The following is a 17,721-nucleotide window of genomic DNA, read 5'->3' as shown; positions in this document are numbered from 1 at the left end:
TTGCAGATGACATGATACTATACATAAAGAATCCTAAAGATGCTACCAGAAAACTACTAGAGCTAATCAATGAATTTGGTAAAGTAGCAGGATACAAAATTAATGCACAGAAATCTCTTGCATTCCTATACATTAATGATGAAAAATCTGAAAGTGAAATTAAGAAAACACTCCCAATTACCACTGCAACATAAAGAATAAAATATCTAGGAATAAACCTACCTAAGGAGACAAAAGACCTGTATGCAGAAAATTATAAGACACTGATGAAAGAAATTAAAGAAGATACATATAGATGGAGAGATATACCATGTTCTTGGATTGGAAGAATCAACATTGTGAAAATGACTCTACTACCTAAAGCAATCTACAGATTCAATGCAATCCCTATCAAACTACCACCAGCACTAGAACAAAAAATTTCACAATTTGTATGGAAACACAAAAGACCCCGAATAGCCAAAGTAATCTTGAGAAAGAAAAACAGAGCTGGAGGACTCAGGCTGCCTGACTTCAGACTATATTACAAAGCTACAGTAATCAAGACAGTACAGTACTGGCACAAAAACAGAAATATAGATCAATGGAACAGGATAGAAAGCCCAGAGATAAACCCATGCACACATGATCACCTTATCTTTGAAAAGGAGGCAAGAATATGGAGAAAAGACAAGGAGGCAAGTCAATGGAGAAAAGACAGCCCCTTCAATAAGTGGTGCTGGGAAAACTGGACAGCTACATGTAAAAGAATGAAATTAGAACACTCTCTAACACCATACACAAAAATAAACTCAAAATGGATTAAAGACCTAAATATAAGGCCAGACACTATAAAACTCTTAGAGGAAAACATAGGCAGAACACTCTATGACATAAATCACAGCAAGATCCTTTTTGACCCACCTCCTAGAGAAATGGAAATTAAAACAAAAATAAACAATTGGGACCTAATGAAACTTAAAAGCTTTTGCACAGCAAAGGAAACCATAAACAAGACCAAAAGACAACCCCCAGAATGGGAGAAAATATTTGCAAGTGAAGCAACTGACAAAGGATCCATCTCCAAAATTTACAAGCAGCTCATGCAGCTCAATATCAAAAAAACAAACAACCCAATCCAAAAATGGGCAGAAGACCTAAATAAACATTTCTCCAAAGAAGATATACAGATTGCCAACAAACACATGAAAGAATGCTCAACATCGTTAATCATTAGAGAAATGCAAATCAAAACTATAATGAGATATCACCTCACACTGGTCAGAATGGCCATCATCAAAAAATCTACAAATAAATGCTGAAGAGGGTGTGGAGAAAAGGGAACACTCTTGCACTGTTGGTGGGAATGTAAATTGATACAGCCACTATGGAAAACAGTATGGACGTTCCTTAAAAAACTAAAAATACAACTACCATACGACCCAGCAATCCCACTACTGGGCATATACCCTGAGAAAACCATAATTCAAAAAGAGTCATGTACCAAAATGTTTATTGCACCTCTATTTACAATAGCCAGGACATGGAAGCAACCTAAGTGTCCATCATCAGATGAATGGATAAAGAAGATGTGGCACATATATACAATGGAATATTACTCAGCCATAAAAAGAAATGAAATTGAGTTATTTGTAGTGAGGTGGATGGACCTAGAGTCTGTCACACAGAGTGAAGTAAGTCAGAAAGAGAAAAACAAATACCATATGCTAACACATATATCTGGAATCTATAGAAAAAAAAAATGGTCATGAAGAACCTAGGGGCAAGACGGGAATAAAGACACAAACCTACTGGAGAATGGACTTGAGGACATGTGGAGGGGGAAGGGTAAGCTGGGACAAAGTGAGAGAGTGGTATGCACATATATACACTACCAAACGTAAAACAGATAGCTAGTGGGAAGCAGCCGTATAGCACAGGGAGATCAGCTTGGTGCTTTGTGACCCCCTAGACGGGTGGGATAGGGAGGGTGGGAGGGAAGGAGATGCAAGAGGGAAGAGATATGGGGACATATGTATATGTATAACTGATTCACTTTGTTATAAAGCAGAAACTAACACACCATTGTAAAGCAATTATACTCCAATAAAGATGTTTTAAAAAATAAATAAAATAAAATACATATATATAGGCATATATTAAATAACTTCTTTAGAAAAATTAACTTAGATCTGCATTGTACAGCACAGGCAGTCTGTACTCATTTGCAACACTTATTGCAATAGTTATTACTTATTCATCAACTCTTAAGCTGCTCGTCTGTGTACCTCAGTATGTCCAATGCCCAGCACTGTGATTGATCCATGTTACATACTCAATAAATTAATTTGTTAAGCAAATTAATGAATGAAATAACAAATAAATAGAAAAAGACTGGGAAAAAAACAGATAAAACATGTTTTAAAGTTGTTTTCTTAAGAGTGATTTGCTAGAAGTGGTTTTAATGTTCTTCTTTAAAAAATTCTATGTTAAGTAATTCTAAAACAATTTTCTTGTATAATCACAAAAGGTTATTAGTAAAGGTCAATCTCCAAAGAGCACATATTGTATGGTTCCATTTATATGAGATGTCCAAAATAGGCAAGTCAATAGAAAAGACAGGTTAATGGTTGTCTAGGGCTGGGGGGCAGGGAGTGAATGCTAAAGAGATTCCTTGTTGGCATGGTAAAAATGTTCTAAAATTAGATTATAGTGATGGTCACACAACATCACAAATATGCTAAAAACCACTGAACTGCACACTTTAAAGGGAATTATATTAAATTTAAAGTATATCTCAATAAAGCTGTTTAAGATATTTTAGATATTTTAAATATTAGTAAAAATTATTTCATTACAAGCTTTTTAAAAAAATTTGAACCCACAAACAAGCCTTCAGGGTTGTAGCTCTGGATATACATATCCCTAATTTTGTTTTCTTTTCTCATAACATTTCAACAAAGACAATAAAGACAAATTTAGCACAAAGTGTGAGACCACCCACATAAGATACATTTCTTGGCTCATAAGCTAGGTTACCTTAAGTCGAAATCCTTCTGGATTTACTACATTATTATTTGTACCCTCCCCCCAACGCACACACAAAATTCTCAATATTAAAACACAGGAAAACCTACTACATATTGGAAAATATGCACTATTCCACAAAAAATAGAGACAAGCTATTATTTCTTCCTTCTTCATTTAGTTTACATGTCTCTGACCATCATCTCCTAAATAATATATCTTTATCATGCAGTAACTCACCAGTCACTCAGCTCTGAGTTATCTAAATTCCTCATGATGCCTTTTGTAAGATGGAAATGGGGAGGTAGAGTTTTCTCTTAGGAAGTCAGACTGAATTGTTAAAAGAAAATTCCCTGGCCACCTGTCATTTTCCTTCAGAGACTAGAATGTGAGATAATCTTGAGGCAGTTGAGAGTGCCAAAGATTGAGGGTTATAATGCTAGCAGGGCTGGTTCCATCCTTGGAGGGGAGGAGTTGAGTGGGGAGATACTGAAACAGCACAGCCACTGAAATCATAAAGATCAATTACTGAAATATACCTGGATAGACACAGAAAGCCATTTTTATCTATACCCTGAATTGACTTTAAATTTCAATCTCTTAAGCAAAGACTTCTTAGTTTTTGATGCCACATAAAGTCCACAAATTATGAGCACTTGGTTATATAATCATACTTAAAAGATAATAATATTATAAAACACTCTCAAAAATGGAGTGGGCAGATCAATTCCAAATTCACTTTAAACTTGCTCAATATAAGAATATTTTCGAACTTTAAATTCTGAAATTGTACAGCTTTGGCTACTATGCATGCTAAATATGAGCTTCCTATTACTAAGAGATAGAAATGGATGGATGAATGGAAGAATTGATCAGTGGGTGGATGAATGATAGAAAATAACAGAAAGGGGGAGTGAGAAAAAGGAGGCAAGGATGGAGAGAAAATACTGAGAATTTCAACTGGCAATGATCAGCTACAAGAAAGCTGCTCAGGACAGAAAATAATTTGGGTCAAAAAGACTCATAAAATGAAGTAGTTGAAAGGTATAAGTTAAAATAGCACCATGATAAAGTGGGGAAGATAGTTTTACCACCTTATATTACACTTTAACACATTGTGAGCAAGAATCTAAAGACAGTAGAGAAGAGACAGAGAGAGAGCTATTTTAAGCAGACACTGTTTTTCAAATATCCATCGTTTACCAAAAAATAAATCCTAATTCTGTCCTATTTAAGACAACACTGTTATATGTTTAAGTTTGCTTGACAGGGAGAAGAGCTAAGGGTTTTTAAATTACGACTCAGCAATATATCCCGGAGCCGAGTTGTCCTGACACAGGGTCACAGGGGTTGAAACACAATAATATCCAACCCATTAACAGAAAAGCTACCATAAACTCAAAATGTGATATATGTACAGCAATAAACTCTGCTCAGCCTTACACAAGGACAGAAAAGAGGAAAACATAAAAAAAGAGAGTAGGGGTAGCACTCAAATTTCAGAGAACACAGTGGGCATACTCTGAAGTCTTGTGTTGAATTTGGGGGAAGGCAACCACATAATAATCATTATTTTAAATACTATTCACAGATGGACTAGTTTAAAATTCCAACAAAACAACAAAAAGTCTAAGAACAGAGAAACTGTGTAACCTCTGGAACTACATAAGCGTTGGTGTAGACTACAGACAACACCGATGTACAAGCATCAAGGATACTCTGTCACTCCTAATTCTATAAAGCTGGAAAAAAATACAACTTCTCCATGTTTCATTTCTTCTTCTGAAACGTGGATGTTTGCCTGACTTGCCTCTTTAGGTGGTCAAAGATCTAACATTTGTGAAAACGTTTTAAAAACCACAGAGTACTACAAAACATAAAGTGGCATATTTTGAAGTTAAGAATAGTTCAAGAATAAAAGAGAACTCCCTGTATTTCAGATCCAGGTCTCTTTTTTCTCTCCTGGCCTAGTATCTTCTGGGGGAAAGGTGATTCTGTCATACTGCCTCTCTGCTTTTCCTTTCAAGAGCCTCCACAATCAGCAATGTCCACTATTTAGAATGAGAAAAACCTAGATAAAACTAGTTTTAGTCCAGCCATGCTTTCTGAGATTACCGTATTTAAAGTTCTAAATTGAGCTTAGCTGCTAAACTTAAGCCAAACATCTTCCTCCAATGTTAGGATACCCACCAAATTCCTCCTACCACCCCATCATCACTCAGGCATTCATTGGCAGTACTGGTGGACTGACTTTACCACAAGAATGTACCCAAAATGGTCTCTCCAGTCTGATCCTCTCTCCGCTCACCAGTCCTACGTTTATGTCTTAGAACCTGTCCCCAAACAATCTGGAACTAAACTACATATGCAGGGTTTTACTTTCAGAGATTGAAGATGGCTTTCTTATTCTGAACAGCTTTGAAGACAGAAGATAAAAAGAAGGATCAACATTTCTTTCAGGGACTTAAACTGTACTTCCTTCATCTGTCCATGACCTGGAGTCTGTTTGTCTCCTGTTCCCTTCTTCAAAGTACAAGTCATCAACATTGAGGGAAAGCAGAGAGAACGGCTTTTAAAGGCCAAAGGAAGAAAAGGTAATCAGTCCCCTTTCATTTGGTTTCCCCTTTAAGTCCTGCAGACTCATTAGCAGATGGTTATGATAACCCTATGCAAGTATAAGTGGAAACTAGTACATATTGGGCACCTTCTATTCACACAGCCAATCCCATGTACAGATGATAAAAATAAGTAAGAACTACCTTGGTAACAATCAAACAGATCCCAAATTAAATAAAAGGAATCCAAATTGGAAAAGAAGAAGTAAAACTGTCACTGTTTGCAGATGATATGATACTATACATAGAGAATCCTAAAGATGCCACCAGAAAACTACTAGAGCTAATCAATGAATTTGGTAAAGTAGCAGGATACAAAATTAATGCACAGATATTTCTTGCATTCCTATACACTAAAGGTGAAAAACCTCAAAGAGAAATTAAGGAAACACTCCCATTTACCACTGCAACAAAAAAATAAAATACCTAGGAATAAACCTACCTAAAGAGACAAAAGACCTGTAGGCAGAAAACCATAACACACTGATGAAGGAAATTAAAGACGATACAAACAGATGGAGAGATATACCATGTTCTCGGGTTGGAAGAATCAACATTGTGAAAATGACTATACTACCCAAAGCAATCTACAGATTCAATGCAATCCCTATCAAACTACCAATGGCATTTTTCACAGAACTAGAACAAAAAAATTCACAATTTGTATGGAAACACAAAAGACCCCGAATAGCCAAAGCAATCTTGAGAAAGAAAAACGGAGCTGGAGGAATCAGGCTCCCTGACTTCAGACTATACTACGAAGCTACAGTAATCAAGACAGTACAGTAGTGGCACAAAAACAGAAATATAGATCAATGGAACAGGATAGAAAGCCCAGAGATAAACCCATGCACATATGGTCATCTTATCTTTGATAAAGGAGGCAGGAATATACAAGGCAGAAAAGACAGCCCCTTCAATAAGTAGTGCTGGGAAAACTGGACAGTTACATGTAAAAGAATGAAATTAGAACACTCCCTAACACAAAAATAAACTCAAAATGGATTAAAGACCTAAATGTAAGGCCAGACACTATAAAACTCTTAGAGGAAAACATAGGCAGAACACTCTACGACATAAATCACAGCAAGATCCTTTTTGACCCACCTCCTAGAGAAATGGAAATAAAAACAAAAATAAACAAATGAGACTTAATGAAACTTAAAACTTTTGCACAGCAAAGGAAATCATAAACAAGATGAAAAGACAACCCTCAGAATGGGAGAAAATAGTTGCAAATGAAACAACTGACAAAGGATTAATCTCCAAAATATACAAGCAGCTCATGCAGCTCAATATCAAAAAAACAAACAACCCAATCCAAAAATGGGCAGAAGACCTAAACAGACATTTCTCCAAAGAAAATATACAGATTTCCAAGAAACACATGAAAGGATGCTCAACATCACTAATCATTAGAGAAATGCAAATCAAAACTACAATGAGGTATCACCTCACACCTGTCAGAATGGTCCTCATCAAAAAATCTACAAACAACAAATGCTGGAGAGGGTGTGGAGAAAAGGGAACCCTCTTGCTCTGTTGGTGGGAATGTAAATTGATACAGCCACTATGGAGAACAGTATGGAGGTTCCTTAAAAAACTAAAAATAGAACTACCATACGACCCAGCAATCCCACTACTGGGCATATACCCTGAGACACCTGAGACAACCATATTCAAAAAGAGTCATGCACCACAATGTTCATTGCAGCACTATTTACAATAGCCAGGACATGGAAGCAACCTAAGTGTCCATCAATAGATGAATGGATAAAGAAGATGTGGCACATATATACAATGGAATATTACTCAGCCATAAAAAGAAATGAAATTGAGTTATTTGTAGTGAGGTGGATGGACCTAGAGTCTGTCATACAGAGTGAAGTAAGTCAGAAAGAGAAAAAGAAATACCGTATGCTAACACATATATATGGAATCTAAAAAAAAAAAATGGTTCTGAAGAACCTAGGGGCAGGACAGGAATAAAGACGCAGACTTAGAGAATGGACTTGAGGACAGGGGAGGGGGAAGGGTAAGCTGGGACGAAGTGAGAGAATAGCATTGACATATATATACTACCAAATGTAAAATAGATAGCCAGTGGGAAGCAGCCGCATAGCACAGGGAGATCAGCTCGGTGCTTTGTGACCACCTGGAGGGGTGGGATAGGGAGGGTGGGAGGGAGACGCAAGAGGGAGGGGATATGGGGATATACGTATGCATATAGCTGATTCACTTTTTTATACAGCAGAAATTAACAAAATATTGTAAAGCAATTATACTCCAATAAAGATGTAAAAAAAAAATTAAAAATTAAAAAATAAAAATGGCCTACATTGAGTGACTTGGGAACAAAATACACAAAAGTGACATAATACATTTTTAAAAGGGTTTCCAAACCTAAGAATGAAATGTTGGCTTTTGACACCACTAATTCTGGAAGAAAGCATATCTAGTTCTATTTGAGAATTCAAATTTCTCAATTTCTTTACCACCTATTGATTGGTAACATTTCCAAGGAACAATTTTATTTCTTTCATTTTAAATTGATTTCTCTTTTTAGCAAGATTGTGCTTTTCGAGAGCACTGAGGCAAAGAATTCATTTAATTTTGCTTTTTTTTAATCAATGTCTACAAGGCCCCCTCAATCAATGGGTTACCCTTTCCATCCATTAGACACCTTTCCAGGCTGTTCACTGACCTTTTGTGTCCCATGTACTATCGCTGTAATATCTCAGCACTTTTAGTTAGTCTTACATGAAATGCTTTTGTCATTTTCTGCCTTTGCTCTTTCTGTCATTTTTAAACTCTGAACTCCACTGTGTAATTTTAGAGCTTCTCCTTTGAACTTGACATGTATTATGTGCCTTTTGTGCCCTTAATTACTTTTTCCACTTTGGGGTTGATCCATGTTGGTCTTTCCTAATCCTAGTATATTGATTGCTGTACAGCAAGCCTTTCCTCTACAAGCGCTGTCTGTCTTTAAACTATCTTCTTTCCTTCCAATGCTGAGAACCACTGAATTTTTTTCTACTAGTCCTTTCCAGGAAACCCCAGCTTCTCCATAATTGTGACAACCGAGACCTATTCACTAGAATCATAATTATTTCTGTCTCAACATTAATTCTCCTTACTCAAGTTTGAAAAAGAAAACACAATGACAAAAGGTGGAAAAGAGATATGTGTCAAGAGCAAAAAAGACATTGGCAGGAGAATATTCAGGAAGCAAGAAAAACATAATCATTTACAAAGATACGAGAGAGAGGAAATAAGAATGGTTTCTTGAAGAATTATAAAATGGGGAATATTAAGTTAAAGAATGACATAAAATCTTGAATCTTGTAAGAGTAAATCACTTTAATGTCTAGTGTGCCAGATACAAAAATACCAGCCATTAAGAATGAAATCATTTGTCAAATACAGGCTACCATCTTCTCTTACGTAAACCTCTGCAACAGTGTCCCCACTGGTCTCACTGTCTCCAGTACTATCTCCCTCCACCCCAGTCTCCAGAATGCTGCAGAGTCATTACCTTAAAACACATGCTTAATCATTTCTCTGCTAGAAAACTTTTCAATGGCTCTCCCTTTCATCTAGAATAAACCTAAAAGTTTACAAAACCCCACGTCTAGACTCTACTTTTCTAGCCTCATTTCTAGCCACTTCTCCTTCTTCCCAAGATCTGTATGTTCTAAACGGAACATTCTTTATCATCTTTCTCCAGCCATTTGTACATGCTTTTTTTGCCCTTGCCCAGAACTCTCTTTCCTGCCCCAGCTCCTCTCAGTCCGTTCAATGCTTATTCATCCTTCCTGTAGATGCCTTTCTTACCTGACTCATTAACTAAAAGTTAAGCACCCCTCTTCTGTATGTTACCATGGTTCACTGTATTTCTCCTATCAGAGCACATAATATACTATGTTATACTATTTAGTTTACTTATGTGCATCCCATTCTAGTTGGCAAGCAATACAATGGCAATGACAACGTTTACCTTTTTTGCCCTGGTATTCCAGCAGCCAGCACAGAACCTGGCACCTGATGATGTTTGATAAAAACTTTATTGGATGGATGTTGTACAAATATTTAGCTGATGGTATTGTCTAGTAACCCAAGGCTTAATTTGAATTTCCAGTTTCAATCCTTGTTGAAAATCTTTCTAGAATAGTGGCAACCCGTAGCATGTACGTAAGGCTCATTAGTAATTTACCTTTGGCATGTGGGACGATTCCTGCCTCTATTATCCCTTCCCTATGACCATAGGGTGTAGAGTTGGCACAAGCTACCCACGCTGTGCAAAATTCAGCAGCTGATGCTCATAGCACCCACCTAGTCTTCTTTGCCTGTTCAGAGGTCGTCACTCAGCTACCACAATCTCCCATGCACCCCCTCCACTGAAGAGTCAGGGTTGCCTACTAAACTGCATCGCCCACCATTTTTACCCTGACAATAGGACACAACAAGCATCTTAGCACTCCTTCTAGAGACTGCCATCCTCTATATATTGTGTAAAGAATCAGTCTACTTTTCTGCCTTATCTAGTAAAATAAGAAAAATTGAATTTCTTTGGGTTGACTTAGCAGCTTATAAGATCTCTGGATCATCATTCTAGTCATAGTGTTCTGAGAACTGTAGATTTTAGAGATGGAGAAAAGTGGGTTTAAACTTCACTAATCCCCTCCAGAAGTTTCTGAAATCAAAGACTATTTAATTCAATACATTCTTGATTTTTAAATTTTTTTCCCTTCTCTTCAAAATTTCTCCTGAAAGTACAAGAAATTCTGTTAACTAAGGGTTCAGTAAAGTGAAACAAATTGAATCAGATTTGAAACGTTTATGTATCCAAGTTTACCCATTAAAGTAATATTACATTTTTCAAGAGAAAAATTCCTAAGAAAAGTTATATTGATGCCATAAATAGAAAGAACAGTACTCCCTTGATTTTTCAAGAAATGACATTTTTTAAGTGTCAGGAAACGGGATAAAAAATAAAGCCTTTGAGCATTTGAGGGACAGGTTTAAATCAAAAAAACTTTCCATTGGTTTATTAACAGAAAAGATAAAAATTAAAAGTGATGTGCTTACTGCCCAAAGTAAGGGTATTACTGAGAAAATATTTTCATTCCTCTTAGGGCTAAGAGTAGAGTAGGTATTCTGCTACCAAAAATAAGTAAAAACTTTATGTCAGTAATACGAATTATATCCAAAATATTGGTAATTTATTGGAGAACATAATTTAAAATCAAATGTGTTCTGAGTCATAGAATATGGGATAAATCAACCTGTCAAGGTTAAAATGGGCCATGATTTTTCAAAAAGGCCATCAATGGAAATAAACTGCAGAAAAGCCATTTTGGACCGCCCTACCCTAGTTCCCCAATGTATCTGTTCATTCGCTTTTTATTTTTGACTATAAATTTGCTGACAGATGTTGTGTCTCATAATAGTCAATCAAACTTCCATATTTTTTCTCTATACGCTCAGTATTTGCTCTCAGTCATACCTCCTGATTTTATTCCTACCACAATCTAAACTTTGGTACATTACCAGTGACCCTAACATTCTCCAGTTATCTCCTCCTCATTTTCATCAGACACCATAACCAGCAACTAACTCTTGAATGTTTTTCCCAGACCAGCACTGACAGAACCCACAGACCTATCCTATGATTCTTTCCAAATAGGGCTCAGCCAATGAAAGTAAGTCAGAAGTAAAGTCATATACCTGAACCAGTGATGGAAAGGCTGGGCACTTGGACAGATAAGTAACGGATATTAAATGTAGGAAGTCTAAGATGACCAGGGGCTAGAATATCTTACAAGTCTGGAACCTTAATAATCACAAAGGGCCTATTACATCTTTACCAAGATGTGCTCCACGAAATAGTAATATGTGAAGATGCCTCCCAGACTAACTTCCATGATCAATAAAAATTGTACTGTGTAGCTGCTTCGTCTTTTATCTTAGAGATTCAGAAAGTGCATTAGCATATCAAAAGATAAAAGAAGTCTGGTCATAAAGAAACATGTTAACTTTGTTTAACCTGGTATTTGCCAAACCTTTTTGACCACTGAATACCTATTAAGATCCTGGAGGAGGAAAGAAAGATATCAAGGAATAGGCTTAAGGAAAAGCTGACCTGCTCATCCATTTATGTTGGCTGCTGCTTCTCAATCTCCTCTAGGGCTACCCTATAAGCCCAGGTATTGGTCATATGATGTTTTAGGCAGTGTTTCTTAAACTTCCATGTGCATGCAAATCACTGGGGATATTGTAAAATGTAGGTTCTAATTCAGTAGGTCTGACGTGGGGCCTGAGGGTTGCATGTCTAACAAAGTTCCAGGTGATACTACTGCTGCTGGTGGTCTCTGTCACATTTTGAGTAGCAAGGCTCTACAGGAACATTGCCAAAGGAAGATCATCACAGCTCTAATTTCTTTACCCTACCCTTTCTAATAATGAATCCTCCTAAAATATTACTTTCATTACATCACTTTGCTGGTCAAAAACTTTCAGTGGTTCCCTATTCCCAGCTACATTCGTAACTCAACAACAGAGGTTTATTGAACTTTTACTGTGTGGCAAATAGATTAACAGAGCCCCTGACCTTATACAATCAAGAACCGAGTGGGTGAGCAAGAAACAATGTGCAGAATGCTAGGAGCCAAAACAAGAAGGTAATAGCTATTTCTTCAGACCTCGGTTTCCTCATCTGTAAAATGAAGGTTAAACTAGACCAGTGGTATTTAATCCCCTATGTTCACTGTAGTCACTAATACCACCAGAGTCTCAGCCCAGACCAATTATGCGTACTCAGTACCTCCTGCGTTAAGGCATGGGCTGGCCTTACAAGCTCCCCAGGTGATTCTAATGTGCAGCCGAGTTTGCCAACCACTAGACTAACCAGTGATTCCCAAACGCTGCCCAAACCATCAACACCAGCATCACCTGGAAACCTGTTAGAATGCAAATTCCCAGACCTCACCCCAGACCTACTGGATCAAAAAATTGGGGACAGGATTCAGAAATCTAGGTTTTAACCAGCTCTCCAGGTGGCTCTAGGCTCTAATACATTTTGAAAACCACTGGATTAGAAAATAAGTAAATTTCCCTCTAGCTCTAAAATGCTATCAATACTGTGACCTCTGACAGCCTTTTCAAGGACTTTTGTTATCCAGATTTGCAGACTAAAATTATAAGCTCTGGAACTAGACTTCCTGGATTTAAATCCCAGCTCTAACAGTTAATTGCTGTGCACTCCTGATGACTTTGGTTGTCTGTGTTTCAGGTCCTCATCTATAAAATGAGAATAACAATAGTACCTACTCTCATAAAGTCGCTATGAAAATTAAATGATTTCGTATCTATAACTCACTTAGCAGAGTGCCTAAAATGTAGTATTCATTACCCACCTACTGAGTATTTCCCTGGCCACTGTATCCAAAACTGCAGCTCACCCCTACCATTCCACTGTCTCCTCCCCTGGTTTATTTTTCTCCTTTGTAGTTATTACTCTCTAACATATTACATATTTCACGTATTGCTTTGTTTATTATCTGTCTTCTCCCACTAGGATGTAAGCTCTAAAAATCAATGATTTCTGTCCATTTTACTAAAAGCTATACCCCCAGGATCTAGAACAGGGTCTGACACATTGGAAGGACTCAAAAAATATTGGTGGGAAGATGAATGAATAAATGTTAACTATGAATATTAATATTATTAGCAATTCAAATTTTTCCTTATTGAAACCTAACAGTTTATACTTCCTGTTTATTGTCCCAAATTGTGCTTTGTTCTTATTCCATGCTTTATCCAAATTCTGTCCCATACTTAAAAATGCCCTACTAACTTCTGCCCATTTTAGGCCTTGTTCAAGTTCTACCTCTTCTTTCAATATCCCCTGATGACTCTAGCTCTCTAGTTCTTGGAATATCTACAGTGTTTACGGCCTATACAGTACAACTTAACACTTAATTTTCTTAATTTAATGTCAGTGGAATAACTTCTAAGAAATGTACTTTTAAAAACCTGCATCATTTCTCTAGCAAGCGTTTCACAAAAATTAGGGAGGAAGGGGGTCCCCAAAAAAAACAATGGGAAAGCTTACCATTAGCCACGTTGTCCTCAAATATCTAAAATAGTGCTCAACATTTTACAAAGCATTTTTATACACATCAGCCTAGTTTTAACTAGATGATCTCAAAGACTATGTCTCCTTGCTCTTAAATTTTCAAATTACCTTCAAGGATAGAGAGAACATTTCTTGTGGTTAAAAATTAAGAATAAATCATGAAAGTCATGGGAATTCCCTGGCGGTCCAGTGGTTAGGACTCCGTGCTTTCAATGCCGAGGGCGCGTGTTCAATCCCTAGTTAGGGAACTAAGACCCCACAAGGCATGTGGCTCGGCCAAAAAAAAAACAATCATGAAAGTCATAATAGAAGCAGAAAATAACCCAAGAAGTATTGATAGTTGAGTCTGGTTATTGTCAAATAAGTGGCTCTCTCGCTCCCAGTGTTCCTGTCACCTGGAAAAGGCTCACCCTCATCCCCAGTGCAGCCCCCTAGGCAGGCATGACCAACTGATCAGAGCTGGCAGACAAGCCGACACCTATGTGCCATCCCAACCTAGTCGAACCATCTTGGTTCTAAAAGCAAAGGAAGCATGCTAAGAAATTTAAAGTGATTTATCCAGGCACATACATGGTAGCAGAGCAAGACCAGAACCAGCTGCCTGACTTTGTGCAGGGCTCTCTCTCCACTCCCCTCCTAATTCATTTCTGAAATTCAGTATTTAAATTGCCATTCTAAAGCAATCAAAACACACGAAGCAAACGTTTGACAGAGGCTTTTCATATTAACGCTCATGAATATAACGTTGAAACGAAAAATGACAGCTTTGAGCCGAGTGACAGACAGGGCTGGCTAGTCTGTTATTTTTCAGTTGGGTTTATTTACCTAAGCCTAGAATGCATCATGACTGGAAAGAGACAGAACTGATTATTTTAATTCCACTGTCCTAGAAAAAGAAAAGAGAAATAGTCTTCATTAACAGGAACTGGGCTCAACTCCAGTCCTGAAATAACTTACACTACTGAATCAACTTTTTAAAGGTGACCTTTCTCTCATTAATGGCAAAGCATTAGTTTAAACATAGTTTAATCATTAAATTTACATTATAGGAAAACACATATATTTAAAGAAATATGAAAAAGAGATGAGGGAGAGAGAAATAAACATGTATTTTAACATAATGACCATTTCCTCACCATGGAAATTATGCCAGCATTTCAGAATTACAATTTTTCCAGAGCCTCTCTCTAAAAGACAGTTTCCAAACATTACAATCACCTTTGTAACTCAGTTGGAATGAAACTCACTTGTTAAATTTTACCTAGCCAATTGATCATTCTGTCTTGATTAACTCTCATTTTTAGACATACTATAATTGAAGGCTGTTTCAACAAACCCCCTCTGCGGGGGGGGGGGGGGGGGGGGGCGTGGCCAGGTAATCATCATTAACACAGTTAGAAATTGCCTCTGGCACTGTCTGCATTACTAAAGGAAACCAGGATTACAGCTGGCAGGTCTGTTACTTCATAGAGTTAATCCCATTTAGCAACTATGTTACTTGGTTACAAGGCACCAGCAGTTGGTCCTATAACCTGTCCTTTCACACGGAGAAGGTGAGCCTAACTCATTTGAGGGTAGGATGAGGAAAGTAGCAAACACACAGAATCTCATCTTTAGTAAGCCCTCTGCTACCATGCCAAAGGGGGGGAGGGAGTAGCAGTGGTGCTAAAACAGCCAGAGGAAGTTCAGGATCTGCACGGCCCCTGCTCCACAAAAAAAAATGCAATCAGTTCAAGGGTTCTCCTAGGGTCTGGATATACACAGGAACAATCTCAATGGGCCTCAGAAAAAAATCTAGCCACAAATTGGTGCTTGCTAAGAGAGCCCCAGAAGGCTGGAGTGATTCTTCCCTCAACCCCCTTTATCAGTCAAGACACTGGTGCTCCATGAATCAGGTCAAAAACAAGAATGAAACCAAGAGCTGAGGCCAGACCCCATCATCGTAGCCCAGCACAGACCCTTTAGGCAAAAAGGACAGCCAAGGCAAATCCTGACATCTAACAATGGACCAGTAGTTCCTTAAGAATGTTTGTGAAACACTGAGCACTCCGCTTCCAGCCTAGTCATTCCAAAAATTCAGAGATCACTTTTCCTGTACCACATTATTGAATCATTTTTCAATCAACCCACTTATTCATCTGGAAAAGGGGACAAGAATCCCATCTCAGACTTCCCTGGTGGCGCACTGGTTAAGAATCCACCTGCCAGTGCAGGGGACATGGGTTCGAGCCCTGGTCCAGGGAGATCCCACATGCCATGGAGTAACTAAGCCCATGCGCCACAACTACTGAGCCTGCAGTCTAGAGCCCGCGAGCTACAACTACTGAGCCTGCGTGCCACAACTATTGAAGCCCGCACACCTAGAGCCTGTGACCCACAAGAGAAGCCACTGCAATGAGAAGCCCACACACCGCAACAAAGAGTAGCCCCCACTCGCCGCAACTAGAGAAAGCCCGTGTGCAGCAACAAAGACCCAACACAGCCAAAATAATTAATTAATTAATTAATTTTTAAAAAGAATCCCATCTCATGTAGCAGAAACATTAGTTGGCATTCAAGACACCGTTCACAATTATGGAAAATCCTTTAAAACACTACCATTTATAATAAAAACCCAAATTCCTTAAAAACTGACTGTATGCCAGTTAATCAAACATAGTAGGTAGAGAATACATTCAAGAGTTGAAAAGACTCGATTTGGAATCAGTTTTGTCACTTCCTAGCTCTGTGACCATGAGCAAATTACTTATTGCCTTTAAGCTCAAGTTTTCTCTTTTATAAAATAATCACAATAAAATTTATTTTACAATGTAGTTCTGAGGATTACATGCAAAATATAGGAAAAAGCACAAAAATGCCTGACCCATGATAGAAACTAAATAAATCTTCATTTCCTTCCCCCCCTTTCCTTTTTTCTAGTAAAGAAAATATATGTGCTAAAATGTTTTGAATGTTGCATGTTGTTTAAATAATTAACATGCCAATGTCTTATCTATGCAACTCTAGTTTATATTGCTAATTTGAAGCAACTACTATTTACGTATGTGATTATACATAAAATTTGAATGAATTATAACTGGTACCATAATCTGGATCTCTTTTACCAGAACTATATTGCAGCTTTATTTCAATCCCACTATGGTAGAAAAGAGAGAAAACCAACACCTCCTCAGTTGAATAACAGCAATATTTTATGGCTTTTTTCCATCAAGTCCTTTTCTTTTGTGTTAGATACCATGCATCTCTCAAAATAATTCTGCTTATCTGTCTTCCAAAGCCTGCTTATAGCCTTTAATACTGTAAGACAATGTAAGGAGCAAATATGTACAGTCTGGCAAAAAAAGAGGGGAAGAAAGGCATGTTTGATGCAAATAAGAGAATATGCAGGAACAGTCTTACGGCCAAGAACAACAGCAGGCTTGTCCATCTGTCCATCATCAAACTGAGTTGTGCCCACTAGTTATCAACAGGAGGTGGCCATGTGGGCATCACACTAAAATAGAAATTCTGTCATCCGGAAGACAAGGTGAGAAGGTAAGAAAAGGATTAACTGTTTCAGAATCAATTTCTGGGTTAGCAGGATATATACAAAGAGTCACTGCAGGTTTCTTACTCATAGACTATAAAGCTTTTATTCATTCATTAAACATTTTCTGGGTGCTTTTTAGAAGCCAGGCAATGAGCAAGCCACTATGGATACAAAGAATAATTTCATCATTTTAGTAATTCTCTTGAGGGGCAGAGAAGTAAACAAATAATTATAATACAGTAAGATGACAGCTAATGTATACACAATGTGCCATGAGAGCCCAAAGAAAGAAATGATTAACTATGCAAAAATATGGCAACTTTACAAATCTGTAAGTCATCTTTGCACAGGGGCTATACTAATCTTCTTTGTAATATTCTAGTGTTGTTATATGTGCCACAGGAGTGAGGCTGACCACAGAAATAGAATAGAAA

The 17,721-nt window shown here is 37.6% G+C and overlaps 1 protein-coding gene and 1 non-coding gene across 2 annotated transcripts in view; both read right to left on the bottom strand.

Annotated features, from left to right (window-relative positions):
- Positions 1-17,721, bottom strand: part of SLC44A5 (solute carrier family 44 member 5) — a 367,788-nt gene that overhangs the window by 288,396 nt on the left and 61,671 nt on the right. The gene's annotated exons all lie outside the window — the stretch shown is intronic.
- Positions 17,594-17,698, bottom strand: LOC133089238 (U6 spliceosomal RNA). Its single transcript, XR_009700617.1, has one exon. It is a non-coding gene; the product is annotated as a U6 spliceosomal RNA (small nuclear RNA).

The sequence above is a fragment of the Eubalaena glacialis genome, chromosome 3, assembly GCF_028564815.1.
Source record: "Eubalaena glacialis isolate mEubGla1 chromosome 3, mEubGla1.1.hap2.+ XY, whole genome shotgun sequence".
NCBI lineage: Eukaryota > Metazoa > Chordata > Mammalia > Artiodactyla > Balaenidae > Eubalaena > Eubalaena glacialis.
The sequence above is the reverse complement of the archived record's forward strand: the minus strand, read 5'-3'. Positions and strand labels throughout refer to the sequence as shown.